Source organism: Cynocephalus volans, chromosome 4 (genome assembly GCF_027409185.1).
Source record: "Cynocephalus volans isolate mCynVol1 chromosome 4, mCynVol1.pri, whole genome shotgun sequence".
NCBI lineage: Eukaryota > Metazoa > Chordata > Mammalia > Dermoptera > Cynocephalidae > Cynocephalus > Cynocephalus volans.
In genome coordinates, this window is record NC_084463.1 from 18289642 (window position 1) to 18308652 (window position 19011).

The following is a 19011-nucleotide window of genomic DNA, read 5'->3' on the forward strand; positions in this document are numbered from 1 at the left end:
TGTTGATCTAAGAGTTGTTTAGTAGAGTCTATAGGTTTTTCTATATGTAAGATCATGTCATCGGCAAACAGGGATAGTTTGACTATCTCCTTTCCAGTCTGGATACCCTTTATTTCTTTCTCTTGCCTGACTGCTCTGGGTAGTACTTCTAATACTATGTTAAATAGGAGTGGTGAGAGTGGGCATCCTTGTCTTGTTCCTGTTCTTAAAGGAAAAACTTTCAACTTTTCCCCATTTAGGATGATATTAGCAATTGGTTTGTTGTAAATGGCTTTTATTGTGTTGAGATATTTTCCTTCTATACCTAATTTGCTGAGAGTCTTTATCATAAAGGGATGTTGAATTTCTCAAATGCTTTTTCTATGTCTATTGAGATAATTACATGGTTTTTGTCCTTGATTTTGTTGATGCAGTGCATCATATTAAAAAGTTTCTGCACAGCAAAGGAAACAATCAACAGAACAAAAAGAAAACCTACAGAATGGGAGAAAATACTTGCAAACTATACATCTGACAAGAGATTAATATCAGAATATATACAGAACTCAAACAACTATACAGTAAAAAAAAACCCAAAAATCCAATTAAAAAATGGGTAAAGGAGATGAACAGACATTTTTCAAAGGAAGACATACAAACATGAAAAAATGTTCAGCATTATTAATCATCAGACAAATACAACCACATTGAGATATCATCTCATTCCATTCAGACTGGCCACTATTAAAAAGACTGAGAATAAAAAATGCTGTCAGTGATAGGTGGAAAACAGACGCTTCTGCCCTGTTGGTGAGACAGTAGATTAGTACAGCCATTACAGAAAACAGTATGGAGGTTTCTCAAACAACTACAGATAAAACTACCATATGATCCAGCAATCTCACTACTGGGTATTTAACCAAAGGAATGGAAATCATCATGTTGAAGGGATACCTGCACTCCCATATTCATCACAGCTCTATTTACAATAGCCAAAATACGGAACCAACCTGTGTATCCATCGACAGATGACTGGATAAAGAAAATGTGTTATATCTACACAATGGAATACTGCTCAGCCATGAAAAAGAATGAAATTCTGCCATTCACAGCAACATGGATATGCTTGGAGAAAATTATGTTAAGTGAAATAAGCCAGACACAGAAAGAGAAATACCACATGTCCTCACTCATAACTGGATGCTAATAAGGAAGGAAGGAAGGAAGGAAGGAAGGAAGGAAGGAAGGAAGGAAGGAAGGAAGGAAGGAAGGAAGGAAGGAAGGAAGGAAGGAAGGAAGGAAGGAAGGAAGGAAGGAAGGGGCCACAACAACATGTTGAACTTTCAGAAGGAGAAAACAAACCTAAGGATACTGGAGATGCGGGGAGGGAGGGAGGGTGGCTGGGGAGTGAATGGTTATATAAGGAGCATAAAGAATAATTATGATTTGTAATAGTGAATATGCTAATAAAAAGACAAACAAACTAAATATATTAATATTTCTGTAATATACAAGCTTGAAGAAATAAATATTTTAATATTAAATAATAATAATAATTATCGAGACTCTCCAGGACAAATATTATTCCCTCAAATATCTCTGAATGCTTCAAAAATGTTCACAGTAACAGTTTTCCACTTGTAAATTAGGAAGTTTGAGAATGTTTAAGCACTTTCTTTGGTCTGAAAGAACTAACATTTCTTCTAAAGGAAACTAACTTTCTCCAGAACAACTTTAACAGCCAGGGAACCCACTCCTGCACTTCAGCCAATGTTTGTGAAAAGTCTTCAAGTTCAGAAAAACTCCCAGAGCAGAGAGCAGAATGGTTGGTACTTGGCCATTTCTTCTAGCTCTCATTTCAAGAATGTGAAATGTGGGGGAAGAGGCCGGTGGCTGTACAGAAGGACACTCTCCTGGTGAAGTAGTGCAGTTTCCTCCACTCTGAGCACAGTCACAGACACAGGCTGCAGGGCTGGAGAGAAGGGCACTGTAATTCCTGAGGACAGTCCTGAAACAGGCAGGAAGCAGGGGGATGATGCTTGAGAATGCAGATAGGATCGCCTGTATGTTGAAGTCTCAAGGGAACAGAAAGGGATGTGAATTATAAAGTTTTTTAGGCTAAATGCCCAAATCTCTCCAGATGAGACAGCCCCGAGACATTTCCACAAGCTAGAGAAAATTTAAAAAGCAACTTTTGTCGAAACCCACAAGTGAGTACTTGATCCTGCTCAATTTCAATCTGTTTCTTTAGGAACTGTTTTCCATAAATGCAGGCCTGGGAGCTGAGCGGTACGTGCAAAGGGACCATCTTTTGAGGGTTTGGAGACTTCCATGCTCCATACCCAAGCCAAGAAAAACACAGACCGAGAAAATGATCACCTTTCAGGGACTGCTTTCCATCATCTGCACTTTATATCAGGGGGCAGCGTATGTTCGCAAAATCCCAGGGACCCAGACTGTATGTTGACATCTTCCCTAGAAGGGTCCAGGGAGAGTAGATCAGGTTTTGTTGAGCCACAATTTGGTCTCCAACTCAGGAAGGGATACTAGAAAGATTTAGGTACTCGCTACATTCAAAAAGATTGTGGTTTTGCATGCTTTCATTGGCACAGAGTTTCCTATCAGTCCAAGCCCCCAAAATGAGATCCCTACAGCAGATCATTCAAAATGCAAACAACTTTGGCAGCTGAAATGCTGGAATCTTTGAAACCAAGGAACAAAGGACCATAGAAACAGAATTCTAGAGCTGAAAAGGTCTTTGAGAAATGATACAGGTCAGCATATGGCATTTTGCAAAAATGATGTCTAAGCAATGCCCAGAAGTGGGTATTGGCCTAACTGTAATATCCCTTTACAGAATAAAATTCAGAGAAAGTCACTTTCTTTGCTCTGATTTTAGGCTCAATGTGCATCTTTCTTTAGATAAGCACAGCTTCCAAAAGTTCACACAATTGAACAGTCCTCGTTACAAAATTACATTTATAGCTATTAATTCTTTTTTCTTGATTTCATACAGAACAGTGCAAGCAGTTATCCAAACAGAAGAGCTTTGATGTTTGCTGTAAATGAACCTCCAATTCTGTAAGAAAACACTAAGGGAATGTTCCTTAGAAGGTCATAAGATATATAAGTAATGAAAAAGAAGAGGAGATCTTTGTAAGGAACATGGGAAATTGTCAAAGCATTATTCTAAACCTCCCTTAAATTTAGGACAATATGAAAGAGAACATCTCCTTATGGTGATACTAACTTCTTTTAAAAAAAATCTAAGTAAAATCTCATTAATATGGGACAAACTATTTTAGAACTCAGGATAATTCAAACCAGAGAGATAAACTGACTTCTGTACTGACAATTCTCTTTAAAAACTCAGAACCAAGAGGAAAAGAAAAAAAAATTGTTTTTAGGACTTTAGCAGCACCAACTTACATACAAATAAGTGTCATATTATATAATTTTTTGTACATTCATGAAAAGTTACATGAAACCTTTAAACGGCAATACTTTGTTAATTCTGAATACAGCACAGCAGGGCACAGAACTCTGTCCTGGGAAGGCCAGATTTCAGCATTTCTCTAGGTGGCCACTTGGTCTCTGAGGCTTCTCTGTAACAGGACACTTTAGTCATATGTTACCCAAAGACCAGAGACTTTCTGGAACCCTCTAGCTTCTAGGTGACTGGTGCAAGCTTCTTGTAAATGACAAAAGCATATTTCTTTCCGATCTCTTCTTTAGTTCAAATTTCTTATAAGTTTAGACAGATCTTCTCACAAATTAATTCAAATGAACAGGATTTTGTTGTACCACACATCCTTCAGGCCACAATCTGAAACTTATGTCGACCGATGGAATATATTTATCTTCAATGCTGCTCTGAGCAGAAACAGACCAGCAATGTTCGATGACTACTGCTTTCTTTTCATCTTGTAAGTTTCTGTAGCAATCTCTGCTATTCATAATCTAGCAGGTCTTAACAGTCAGGGAATGGCATTCTTTGCTGGTTACTATTGCCTCTTTGCTATGTCATAACCAACTTGTAGTTTACATTTGAGAAACTGCTTAGTAACTCAGCACATATGAATAATTCAAGTGAAACCCTACGCTCAAAAAATCTCATATACCAGTGAGGTTTACTATAAATTAAACAGTTTCCTGCATATATACTAGTACATGGTGATATTCTCACTTGAAAATTGATGCCATGATATTATTCTTATTTCTCAGTGAGGAGAGCCTGTACACGTAATGAGTTATGATGTACCAAAGAAAAAAAAAGGAGGAAAAAAAAAAAAAAAACCTTGGATTTAAGTCACAAAAATGAATTTGGAATGTAGTTGCAATTTACTATCTGAATTTGTTAACTGGATGACTTTGGGCAAATTATTTAACCTCTCTGTGCCTCAGCTCCTTTTTCTAGGAAGTGGGCATAATTACACCTGACTCAGAATGAAACTGTAGAGTCTAAGTGAAATAAAGGATAAGATAGTGCCTTGCACATTCTCTGCCATGGAGAAGTATTCATAAACAGTACTTCTTTCCTTTTCATACAGAAATCCAGAAACCTAAAAAATGTTTAAAAATATTCATCTTTACCAGTTATAGACAAGGAACGATCCTTAATCAAAACTTTTTATAAAAAGAAAGGCATTTTCTGAAATTTTCTCTTTTATATAATTAGAAGAATTAAAAACTCCCTAAGGCACCGAGACAAGAAAACAGGTTTCCCGACTGGTTTTCACCCTGGGTGTTGGCATTCGTTTCATACCCCTGTACTTGACTGTTGTCTCCTAAAGGGCAGGCACAGTGTCTTATCTCTGTGTCCCCTGCCACTCCTGCCGGAATCTTCACCTACGTTATGTGCTATGTGAATATTTGCTGAGTCATATTTACCTTAGAATTCTTCTGTCGGTTGAGACTTAGATTGATTTCAACTAACATCACCTCAGATGAGTCAGATTAGATGTTGCACATAAAAATTAATACTTAACATTTGTGAATTCCAACTAAGATATTCATGTTTCCTGGTCTTGTCAAAATACCCTCGTCTATAAACAGAAAAAAGGTTAGTATTGTGAAAGCATGTTTAAGGTTTCCTATTTAGTCTCTTCCTAGCTCACTGTGGGGACTGCATTCACTGGTGGCAAAAGGACGGTACTAACTTATTACAGAATTCTGAGCAACCAACCGCTTTGAAGAGTCGTGAAATCCATACCTTCCCTTGGCTTTTCAAGCACTTACCCAGGAAAGAGCTTCTACCCTCAGCCGAACAAGTACCCTTTCTTTTCGAGTGTTTGAAGACCATTCTTTGATTCAATATAGGTTTGCACAACTACCACATGTGAGGCAGTGTCTAGATGCTGGGGATGATTTGCACTAGCCGTGTGAGTAGAGTGCACACCTGAAAGGGGACGGTGGAAGGGGGGGTTAACGAGGAAGTGGTTAACGGACACAAAGAATGATTACGTATTGTGACGATGAATAAGCTAACTGTCCTGATCTGACCATCACACATCGTACACAACTACTGAAAGTCAACTTTGGACCCCGCATACATGTGTAGTGAATTTTCTTAAAAAAAAAAAAAATACACACCCATGCACACAAACACACATATACACACACACCTGCCCTCTTGTACTGTATATTCTAGCAGGGGAGGAACAAACAGTAAACAAAGAAGTTAAATATATAGTAAATGTGATAGTGAGAAGTGCTTAGAAAAAAAGAGAGTAGGGAAGAGGAATCAAGAGAACAGAGGGAAAGCAAGCTCCTGTAAATGTCAAGATTACAGAAAGAAATAAAAAGACACGAGACCTCTATACATGGGGTCACCTCAGGGTGGTTAGTATAATTATTATTATTATTATTTCTGTTAATAATCTTTCCAGAAGATGTACCAACTACACTGACATACAAAGAGTAAGCAGACTTTAGGCTAATGATACTAACTAACACTTATTCTTCACCAGGTATTCTACCAAGCAGTTTCATATATTATCCCATTAATCCTTACAAGTCTAAGGAGCAGCTAGTGTTCCCTTTAAACCACTAAGGATAAGGAAACAGCACAATGAAGTCATGGGCCTGGCGTCACAAAGCTAGTGGCACGGTGGAATGTGACTCCAGGCCCCAGGTTTGTGATACTAAACTACCCTTCGCCCCAAGCCCAATATTGTTATTTGACAGATTTAAATAAACAATTCCAATAAATATAAGAAAATCCTTATTTCCTAGAAGGTGCAGCCTATTTCTGATGTTCCACTTGTGGAGAGAGTTACTGAATTCAAATCCAACACTTCACCCTAAATTACAATGAACTGCTTGTGCATCTTTCTGGGGAGAAAACGCATAGTATTCTACAGCTTTGAGCTCTACCCTAAGCTTCTGGGTTTATTTGTCTTAAAAAAAAAAAAAAAAAAAAAAAAAAAGCTGTTGTAATTTATTAAGATGAGACAAGACAAAACTGCATAGTGACTGAAGAGTGAGCTCAAGAGAGAAACACAAGGCTGATTAGACCAAGGTTATTGGCAAAGATTTGGGAGGAACATAAGCCAAGCCTGTCCTGTGCTCCCTGAGCAACCTAAGCCTGGTCTGCCAACTCACAAACAAGAGCTGGGGTCCTAGTGATGAGTGAGTGAAAGTATGTGGGCTGACACGAAAATTCACCCCTCAGCAGCAGAGAACAGCAAAACAAAACTCTCAAATTCCTGCTTGGCTCAGGCAATGTAATTACGTTTTAATTATTTATATCTTGCTTTATTCCAGAGATGATAAGATACACTAGATGTAGAAGAGAAAAAGAAAGAAGAAAAATTCAGATAACAATGTAAAATGGAGACAGGAATGGAGCTAATACAGAAATACATACCACAAAGACCTATACATTTCCAAGGGGTGTGCAGGGGGCACAAATTTAGCTCCAAACTGGCTGGCAGCCCATCAAAGAGAAAACTTGATCAGTTATACAAGTCATAGTGTCCACAAGATAAAATATGTCCATAGTCTTCGTATAAAAGAAACTATTATTAAATGATGCCCCTGCTCCACACAAAGCAATCTTTTCCAACTGTGACAGAAGGCAGAAAAGGGTTGAGCTCTGTCCTGCACAAAAAGGGAGACAGGATGGAGCAGAAAGGACATGGGTTCCTTTCTCTACAGACGATCCTGATTGTTATAAGAATTAAATGGCACTATGTGTGCACGGTGCCTGGTAGGATCTGATCCACAGTAGGGGTTCAAAAAATAGTGGTCATTATTATGAAAATGAGATGGAGAAGATGGTGATGGGCAGGAGGAGGTGGAGAGGGAGGAGGCAGGAAACTCCTTCTGAGACTCAACATTGGCAGTTACTCATTAAGTAACCCCGGGGAAGTCATCATGTCTCTTGGCCTCTTCTATAAAAGTGGGAAAATATGTATTTCACAGGTTTAGAGGTAGGTGAAATAATGTATGTGCAAGAGATCTTAAAACGTATGTGCCTTTTACAAGTAGGGCACAATTGCTAAACAGTCATTCTGGGATGGCTCACACACAGCCGCACACAAGTGGCCCTTAGCAAATGCTTCCTTTCTTTGGGGATGAAGAGTGGCTGAGTGGTAGCTCTCACCCTTTGTGATCTCTGCTCTAGTCACATTTATTCTCTTTATCTAGAGGACTTCACACATACTGTTCCACCTGCCCTAAACAATCTTCTTCCACTGCCACCCTTCACCTGGAAACGCCTGCCCATCATTTGAGGCTCAGCCCTTCTCCTAGGAAGTCTTCCCTGCCCTTCCTGACTGACTGGGCTCCACGTATTCCATAACTGTCCTATTTGTCTCTGATAATAACACTGTCTTGTAATATTCAATTTTCTTGTCCAGACTTTGTTACTGGATGCATACCCCTTGAAGGCAGGGAATGTGTCTCTTCTTTACCACTGTAGCTGCGACACGTAGCCCAGTGCCCGCACGTGGAAGGAACTCAGTACATACTCATTGAGTCTTGAAAGAATAAAAGTGGATTCAAAATATAGAAGACCAATCACATGGTTCTTCCTTTTTATCCTAGGTTGCTGTGATGCTTAATTGATTGCCATTTTTCTTGCACTGAAGATATAACATATCCACATCCTCAATCGGGATTAATAAATGCTAGTAACTATGCTTAAACCTATGCCCAAACCTATGCCCATTCAAGTTTCAAGGCCATCTTCTAGAAAGCTTAGCAACATTTAAAGGAAAGTTTAGGTCTGAATTTTTTCACCCAAGACCATTTAGAAAGATTCAATAAATCAGTTTACAAACATTTATCTTGAACCAAGTTCTTTTTTTCCAAGCTTTTTACAACTTTGTACAGTTCAAAAGAAATGTAATCCCTTATATTATTCCTTCATTTGTTCATAAATCATTACCATGCTGGTTTGAATGAGCTTGTTAAGATGAAAAAAAAAAACCACCCTCTCATTGAAGTTGTTGAAAAAAGCTTTTCCTCTTAGATATGCAGGTCATTTTTTACAGGAGTGAAACCTAAATACATCAAGATACTGTTGCCTCCTAATCTGCACTGTTTGAAGTACAAATTTGACTAAATACATCTTCCTATTATTCATTTATATTTTTAGGATGTACCTAAGATTGCAGTGGGCCATTTAAAACCACTCAGCATGTCAGATATCAAAACCTTCGGACATTTTGCAGCAAATAGTGAAAGGGTATTCAATGTTTTGGTCCTCTATAGCAACAAAGAGCTGTTCAATGGAAATATAAAATTACTTGGGCTACTCAGTGTAGCTGACACCCATAATATGACCGTTCTTTACAGCCTTATAAATATCTTTCACATCACAAGTGGTGCCAGAATTGAATAGAGAGACTTTAAAACAAGTTGTTTATAGACAATAAGCTATTATCCTCTAATACTTAGCAAACTGGCCATCAGCCAACCTTATATTTGGATACTCCTCTAAGGAGGACAATTAATTGGTTTATGTGAGAGGAATAAAATGTCTTAAACAAAAAAATAGCCCATGCCGGTCAATGCTACAGGAAGAGTATTTTCGCGGGAAGTTATGGCAACAATATCAGACAGATGGAAGCAGAATATTTCAAATAATAGTTAATAATATATTTCCCCTGCGGATGATCTCTCTCTCCTTTTAACTCACTAGCAATGAACACGTACAATTTCTTCAAATTGAACCAATCTGCAGGTATCCCAAAATCACTGCAGTTGATAGATAAGAGCTCTGATCTAATATATTTCTACAATAAATTCCCACATGTTACCCCCAATCCATGCTAAACTGCTCTGTCTCATATAAATATAATCTGTAAAAGACTTCAGTGGTCAAATGATTCAACTCAGTAGTTTTGCAGCTAAGATTATATAGAGGCTGTGACGTGTGCCCTGTCACATAACAATTTCTATAGCAGAACCAGGTCTAGAACTGAGGTCTCCTGACCCTTACCCAGAGCTCTGTTCACTAACCCAAGCTGAGTCTTCTACTCCTACTTCCCATGAATCGTGAGCTAAATCACCATTCCAAATCTGTGTTAAAGCACACGAGTGCACATGTGCACACACATACACTCCCCCCTCTAAAGAGTACCTGCAGTTGATTGATGAAGGAGCAATTTGCACATGTTCCTAAATATACTCAAAAAAAGTGGAATGAATTATCACCTGAATAGGAGGTAGAGTGAAAGAAGTTCTTACAAGCAAAATAAGAGAGTATTACCAAAAAGCATGGTAGGCAAACCAAAAAGAAGAAGCAAAGGTACAGCCGGAAGGAAAACTCACATCATAGAAAATGAATAATGTATTCATTCAGAAGAGTAAGGGTTGTGCACCACAGGTTTGGGCCATAAAATCAGTGCAGAAGAGGATTAAGACAATGGCTGGGGAATGTGGAGTGGATGAGGATCCTAACATGGCAATTCTAGACATGAGGTAGAGTGTTCCCTTAATGAAAATCCCATGCATCTCACTAGTATTGGTGGAGGATAGGATTCCCTACAGCAGGCAATCTGGTCAGAACATGCTCATTGGTCCCTGACACAGAGGATCCTCCATCTGCAGCACATCTCACCAAGGTAGTTGCACAGTTCCAGACTTGCCTCTGTCTCATTTAGTGCTCGTTTCCTCATCTGCTGAACAGGTCAGTGTCCAAACACCATAAATACCAGGGCCACATACCAAACCTAAGAACCACAGGCAGAATGGAGTTTAAGGCTGCCAAGCCAAGCATTTGGAGATAGGCTGAGATCAGGCCAGAAAAAACAGCCACCTGAGAAAAATGAATGAGGATATGTCTGCAATGGGTGTGTAGGCTGGATTAATGGGACAGAGGCAGGGAAGGCATGCACTGGGTGGTTGGGAGCTGTTGGCGTGGTAGGCAGGTTAAAGATGCAAAAAAAGAAAATCTTTATTTATAATTATTCAACTCTACATTATCAAAATAAATTTGAACGTCAGTAAAGCTGCCTTTTATGGATAGATGTCTTCTGATTTGCAATCTGCAATAGCATAATGTTTTCCCAATTCAATGAACATTCTGTAGTTCACAGAAACAAGATCATATGTTTAATTTTCTACACTTCTAATGGACCCAGTTATTTCCAGTAAAGAATTCTAAATTAACCCAGGAAGACATTCTAGGGTTTCTTTCATTCTACTCCTTTCCAAAGATGTTTGTGGCTCTTGATAACCATCAGCTCTATAATGCCCAGTGATTTTACTCCTCTAAGTCCCTCTTGCCTCAACTGCAAAATTAAGGCATCAGCTTCAAAGACCTCACAGTTCTCTCCCACTCCAAGATGTAAATCTGGGAATATATACTGGGTTTGGCCTGAGTACGTCTTTATGTAGGTATTTTATCTATCTTGGTACGATAACAACCACATGCCCCAGATGGTAAAACTATACTGAAAAAAAAAAAAAAAAACAAGGCTCTGTCAGCACAGTGCATGGGTGTGGTGAAAATAGCACCTAAACTGCATGCCATCAAAAACATAACTGGGAGAAAAGGCGGATTCTGATCAACAGCTCAAGCTCATGGAACGCAGCTAAGAAAGAGAGCATGTGAAATAATCCACAGATTCAGGATACTGTGGGTCAGGGTAGTAAAAAGAAATATAAAACAAGAAAGAGAGATGCTCTCAGAGTGACTATACAGGGAAATGTTGCTAATTACTATTCAGTTATTTTCATTTAAGTGTTTTTTAAATTTTCTTAACCCCAAAATATATGATCAAATCATATTACTGCTCACCCCTATCACCCAATGTGAAATTCTGCATTATCCTGGAACTTGTGATTTACATTTGGGAAATTTGAAGTCATCAAACTACTAGGCGAAGTTTGAGGAAAACACAAAAAATATTAAATCCCTCCTAATTATTTCCACCCTAGATATGTTAAAAAAAAAAAAAAAGATAGTTGCAAGCAACACTAAAACTTTCATAATATTCACTATTATCTAAAACTTTTCTCATAACTTATTTCAAAATTTGGAAGTGAAAAGAAACTATTTCTCACTCCCATCATGTGACTAAAGAAGCACAGGTTCAAAAAAGTCAAGTAACTTGACCATGGCCACACAGCCAAAAACAGGGACTTCATCTTCTGGCCTCTAGGTTTCTCTAAGTGTAAGACTGCCCTGCCTGGCTGGACTCTTGTTTGGAGCAAACTGGGAGGTGACAAAGCTACCACAGGCAGCCTTTTGCCAGAAATCTACTTCTGCTGGGTATGAATGTGTTGGACCCCAATTGCTGAGAATAGCCTGAAGCACCTTGGAAGAAGTGCTGGTTTCTAAAGAAATCCCCACCTGGGGAGCGTGCCACCTTCTCCTCCGCCCATCTGTCATTACAAATCTCGAGTAATGCATCAGAGATCGTTCAATATCTGGAAATATATTGAAGGTATTATGTATGTCAGAGATGTCTTCTCTCATATTTACATTAAAAGTTCCCAGCCATGCCAAAAGTTTTTCATTCCCAAATGAGGTACATTTCAGTAAATGAGATGATAAATAGAACTTAAAGAATCCTCTAAGGAGGAAAGAGAGTTGCAAGAGGAGGGGGAGAGCTTGCCAAAAAAGAAAAAAAAAAAATGCAGGCAGCCTCAGAAGAAAGGATTTATTCCTTTGGTGATATACTATTTTTTAAGGCCTAAAACCTGCAAAGCACAACTTTCTTTTGTATCCTGATTCCAACAAATGAACAGAAAAGGCCACTTGGAGCTATTGGGGAAATTTGTATATAGATCATATATATCAAAGAAGGATTATTGTTAGGTACGATAACATTGTGGTTATATAAGAAAATATGCTTTTTAAATTTTTAAACTCATATTTAGAAGTCACAATGCCATGATTTTAGGGATTTACTTTAAAATACTTTAACCGAAAAATAAATACGTCAAAATGTTAATCATGATAAAATCTAAATGATGGATATATGAGGGGTCACTATATTATTCTCTTCATTTTTATGCCTGTTTGACATTTTTTAATAAACAATTTTTTGAATGAATGCAAATCAACCATTGCAATATGCCAACATTCAGACTTTACACACAGAAGTGTGATTTTCATACATGAGCCAATGCTGATATACACATATTCTCACATTTTTTTTTAGAAGAGACTTGTGTTTCTGGGTATTTCATATGAAAATGGATAATTTAGATATTTACAGCGATTAAATGTGTTTTAGCATGTACTAAAATAAAATAAAGGACTCATAGAATCCTATTGCAAGGATGTCCCCCACAGTTTTCATTCATGCTGGTGTATATCACTGACTGATTTCAGACCAGGTAGACAACAAGCAAATTCACTCCCTCAAAAAATAAAAATAAATAATAGAAAATACCCTGATCACACGCCAGTTACTCAGAAAGCTGTTTGCCATTGCCAGCCCTTAGAACTTTATGTAATGTATTCATTTAATTTAACAAATATTCAGGATATTTACCACAAACCAGACACATTCTAAGTCCTTTCCAGATCTTAAATCACGTAATTACTAATAACAACCTTTGAGGTAGGGGCCATTATTATTTCCCATTTTACAGATGAGGAAAATGAGGTGGAGAGGGACTAAATATCACAGAGCTTTAAGTAGTAGAATTGGGATTTAAATCTGGGCTTCCACAGTCTGAGCTCTTCACCACCATGACATGTCATCTTTCTATTATAGTGACTAAACCACAATAGTCATTGGTGTAGCACTTTTTAAATAACAGAGTGAAAAATTTAATTATTTACTCTTTTAACTTATAACAAGTTTTTGAACAGCCACAAACTATACGGAACATAACATGGACAGATAATTTGAATCAAGTATCTTAAGACGGAAATCAGATGATTTTGGAAGCATGCCACTTACTCAGGTGTGACTTTTCTCCAGGGCTCACCAGGCCTAGAACCTCCTCTGCCTTTATTACTACTCCTCTTTCTCTCCAGGCTACTTTCCTCTCCCTTTTCTGCCAGTGAGCTTCTTTTCTTTTTCTTGTTCTTTTTTTTGGTTGCTGGCCAGTATGGGGATCCAAACCCTTGACCTTGTTACAAGGCTATGCTCTAACAAACTGAGCTAACCAGCCAGCCCTGCCAGTGAGAAAACTAGCTCCATCATCATCACCTCTGGAGATCTGTCCCCAACTTTTCTTCCTCTGTGTTTCTGTAGTTTTATCTGTTTCTCCACTCTATCATATCTCACATGGCATTGTAGTTGGTTGTGGCTTTTTTCATTTTTTTTTTTAACCCACCTCTCACCATAGATTAGGGGAACCTCTTTGCTGTAATTGCCTCTACTACCTACTAAATCTCCAGGCATGTAGCAATCCTTGGAAAATATTTGTTCACCGTATGTTCTAGTACGTTGGGGTCATCTGAGCACCCTGCTGGTACCTCTGTTTTAGCACGTTTGTGCTAAACCTCGGCTGGGATTCTGGATTGTGTTTTTCTTCGTCATCAAACTAAGCTTCATGGGGGAAGGGAGGATTGCATTTCTTTCTGTAACTCTTATAGTCCCTACTGGTGGTTGAGGTTCAAAGATAAATAATCATCAACAGCAATCATCATTCCTCTGCAGAGGTGTGAAACTGCCAATAACTAAAGTTCCAGTTGATGGAATAGCAGACAGACCAAATATTTGTGATATTGTTTCCAGTAAAATGAGGAAGGATGCCAAGCCTTTGGGAGGTGTTTGCCCCACCGTGGTGCCCGTCTCCTTTGGTCATGTCTGCTGTTGATTAGACCTCCTTGGGCTAAGCTCCTGTAAGAAGCCACAAGTATAAAAAAAGTATCCTTTTTCTTCATGAGAACACAACCACATAAAAATAAGCACAAATGATAGATCTACCTCAGAACCAAGAAATGACAAGACTCTTCATCTCAGAGAGCGGGAGTCATAGTTCACTCATCCTAAGGTTAACTTCTGTACTAAGTGGAACCACAAGAGTGAATGGGAGATTGGAGAAAACATATAACAACCCTTTCCCTGCTAGAACCCTCCAACATTTCCCTATTCCTGAGAAAACAAGAGATAATTTTGCTTGATAAAAAGAAAGCCTTGAAGAGGCTGATGGTAATTTGATGGTAATTTACCTCAGATTTTGACCTTGTGATAAACAATTCAGAAATATTTTTTAATTTAAAAATGTTTGTTAAAACACTGTTGCCTATGCACAACTGCAGACCTGCACTCTCCAAGACAGTGGCCACTAGCCGTACACTGAGCACTTGAAATGTGTCTAGTACAAATTGAGATGTGTGGTAAGTATAAAATACACATCAAAATGCATAGATTTAGTTAAAAAAAATGTAAAAAATGTCATTAGCAGTTTTTATATTGATTACATGTTAATATTTTGCATATATTAGCTTAAGTAAAATATATCTTTAAAATTAATTTTATTTGTTTATTTTTACTTTTCTAATGTGGTTATCACAAAATTTTAAATTACCTATGTGGCTTGCATTTGTGGCTTGCATTTTATTTCTGTTGGATAACAGTACTATAGACAACAAGACAGCAAAAACCCAGTAAAACATGGTTTATGATATAAATCAAATTGCCTTCCTCAAAACCCAAATGCAGTTAGAACAATCTAAGATCAACCTTAATTCTATGTAGTGAAACATCCCATCACAGAAACTGTAAAACTTGTAGCCAAATCTAAATGGAACTAAGATAATGCAGGGAAGAAGAAGCATGGAAAATAGGAAACAATAGAAAATTCCAAAACCATAAATTTTTGACCCTAGAAAATACACCTCCATTGGAGATCCATATCAGACCCTACCTCCTCCCAGCTCAACTCTACCATACTTAGCTCCCTGATGAAAACCCCCCCAGGGCATCCTTCTGGTTAACCATCCTCAGGAGACACTAAATAGTACTGAGCTTGGTAAGGGAGCCAGACATTCCTTCTGCTACTGTGGTTGGAACACTACATAAGGTTATTAATACCTGATGCAAACTTCCAGGTGTTCTATAAAGAATGGTAGCTTTTGGTTCTTTCAAATGGGCAAGTATGATTTATTTCTTATGTTTCCATTAAAAGTACAATAGGAGAAGCCCAGAGGGGGATAATACTTATGAAATAGAAAGCGATTACCTTTCTTTTTCCTCCAACTTCCAAGACAAGGAGGAAAATTCATTGATGGGTATTTATTAGCTAATGATGAAAGAGCACTTCAAAAATGAAAATGGCTCTGAAATGCACTGCATTATCCTGATTGCAGAAAATGGAGGCTAAAGAGAAGGGTTCTCTGTAAAATATCCTCTGCAATTGGCTTCGTCTTTCATAAGCCACCAGGATTACTTTGTCCCTCCCATGATAATAACTTGCCTTCATGGTCATAGCCAAGAACACATTCTTTGTGTGGTTATGTAAGCTTCTAAAAATAGCAATTTATCATGGAAATGCTAAATGATCCTTGCATGCAGTGTTTTGATGGGCTAAGTTACTTCAGAGTCTATTTTCTTTAACATATTATAATTAAAGATAAAAATCATGTTTGATGCTTTTCAAACTAGAAGTATATCAGTTTCGTGCTTTGGGCATTTTTTTCATCTTGAAAACATGAAGAAAGGTTTCCCGTGGTCAAAGAAGTTTCACTACAGGCATGAAGATGAATTTTTTCCTCATTATTGAGGTCTAATGAAAAAGAGGAGATAATTCAAAGTGTAATTTAGTTTTTCTGTCTGTCTAGCTAGGTTTGATAAATGCATTCATTCAAAGTAAAAGAATCTGAGAAATTAGCTCACAGAATATTTAAAGGAAACCTGACAATGCATTTCCCATTTCTTAAGTCAAGAACGTTAAAACTGAAAGAGTTCCAAGAAAGAGTCTAGTTGATGTCTCCTTAAAACCAGATGGGTTAAGGTGCCTGCCAAAGCGCCACAGCAGAGCCAGATCCCTGTCTTCTCTCCTAGATGACATATTTGTCACTCACCTGGGTACCCAGTGAATGAATGAGTGAATGAATGAAAGATTAAAAGAAGTGACTCGACACAACTTGAGTACTCTTGGAGGTATATAACCCAAGGTGTTAAGATGAGACTACAAAAGTGAGAAAAAAATGTAAAGCAGTGGGGGAGACTTCCTTCACTCAACAAATGACTAATCTGCCTTCTGTTTCTACGGATTCACCTATTATGGATATTTCGTTTAGATGGAATCATACAGTGTGTGGCCTTTTGTGCCTAGCTGCTTTCTCTTAGCATGTTTTTGAGGTTCATCCATGCTGTAGCATGCATGTGTCAGTACTTGCTTCCTTTTTATGGCTGAATAATATTCCATTGTATGTATATACCACAAGTTGACAACCTCTTATCCATATGTAAATTATTTGTGGCAACTTTTGATCTTCAGTATTCGTTGAACTCCCTACCTTCAATTAACACACTCTTAAGAGTCCTCACTCAGAAGCCTGTTCCAAAAAATGGAAAGCTGTTTTAACACTGCACTAAGTCAACATAACAATTCTCTCTGTATAACCTGTATATTCTACAAAGCATTTCTAACAACAACCCAGTGAAGTGAGTGCTATTATCATTATCTTTGTCATGGAGGTGAGAAAACTATGATGTAAGGAGCTGAAGTAGCTGTCCAGTGACATGGCTGGTAAATGGCAGAATCAGGATTGGACCCCCTCCCTTTCCACCCACTGCCCAGCATCCAAGCTCATCCATCTACTCCATCCTAACCCACAGTCACACCTCACTACATTGACTCTGAAATATTTCTACAAATCAAATTTGAAAGAATGGTTTTCACATTCAGGACACAAAAGACCTCCACTTATAAACTGATTTAGCTCTCTGTATATGTTTAAGTCAATCCTTGCAATTCATAAAACATCTTCCCAAATAAACAATTTTATAAATGGTTTGCAGAGTCCCATATTAGCCCACAAAATGTCTAATCCATCATGCAGAGAAATTACATTATTACTTCACGATCAGACTTAAACTTTATGTATTTGTTTATTTTTTTTAGAAAACAAGCTCCATTTTTAGCATGGAGGTGGGTGTCTGAACCTCAGCACCCCTCCCAGTTGGGGTACTCTCTGTACACTGCCCCACCCCGCCCACTCTGCTTTGCTCCAGCGATTGATGAAATTCCAAGAGCAGTGAGATGCAATCCTGTTGATGAAGGGGCTTGAATTCAAGAGGTTCCCAGACAAACCTCCAGAGAGAAACAGAGGTAACCATGAAGGTTGAATAAATTCTCAGAGCAAACCTACAGGGTATTTAGGAAGGGAGGAGACAGGTGGGACAGAGCAGAGACAAGGTTTATGTTTGGTATTTAGTTGTGAGCCGCAGGTTGGTTGCTGCAAGTCACAGCCCCAAGTAAGTTCTAGTGTTAGAGACATCCTAGAACACTGATCATTGCAATAGCATAGACAATTGATAAAACAACGATTATACATGCCCTTTAAGAACCAAAATAATACATGATAGATTCTCTCCATATACAGAGCGCTTTACAGTTTACACAACACTTTAACATCCATATTCACCTGAGGTCCTCACATATTATTATACCATTTTTCCTGATGCAGAAATTGATAATGACAGTTAAATGCTGTAGCCACAGAGCTAATAAGTCATAAATCCAGGACTTAAATTCAGGATTTTTATACCCGCAAAGCCAGAGTTCTCTCTGCAGCACATGCCACCTGAGGCTAACTTCAAGGAAGAAACATATCCTAAATCAGTTGGTAGAACGAAAAGGAGGTGAGAAATAAAAATTGCTCCAGGTGGGAGAAACAGCAAAACACAGCATCACACACTATTGACATGGAAGCGAATACGACTTTCTCTTGAGCGTTTTTTATTTTGTAGTTCACACTCATCCCTTCTCAAAATCGTAAGTCCCGAGATGAAGTTCACCTCTGAGAGGGAAAGCTGTCTGCCTCATATGAAGGAGGAGCAGGAGTTTTTTCCAAAGTACAGATCTTTTCAAACCAAAATAACTTCAGTTATTCCAGGGTTAGTCACACTTCTATTTCATTTTTACACAGTGGATATTTTTATCTATCTGTAAGGTTAGTTCTTCTTTAATTACAAGCACTTACGCAGAAAAGAAGTCTTTCCATCATACTGTCATGTCATGTTTCTAAAAGCGAAGTGACTCTAGTCTGGGTCCTCTTTATGGGCTGCTGCCAAGCTCTGAAGCAGACAGTGGCCATCACTCGAGGTGAACAGGCTGCTCTTCCCACACTGAGACTGCCACGGGCAGACCGGGCCCCTGTTGTGGAAGGCCCACCTGTCCGCCTCACCACCGCTCTGTTTTCCTACTTGTGTCCTAGAAGCCCCTTATACAGTGTATTGGTCTGTTTCTGTGGCTTATAATAAAATACGTGGAACTGGGTGATCCGTCAGAAAATGACATTTATTGCTTACAGTTTCCAAGGATGGGGAGTCCAAAGTCTGGCTGGCGGTAGCAACAGTGACCCAGGGGTCTCACATTGCAGATGGTGGAAGCAGAGCAGAGACAGGGACAGACTCTCCTCTTCCTTTAAAGCCCTCAGAACCA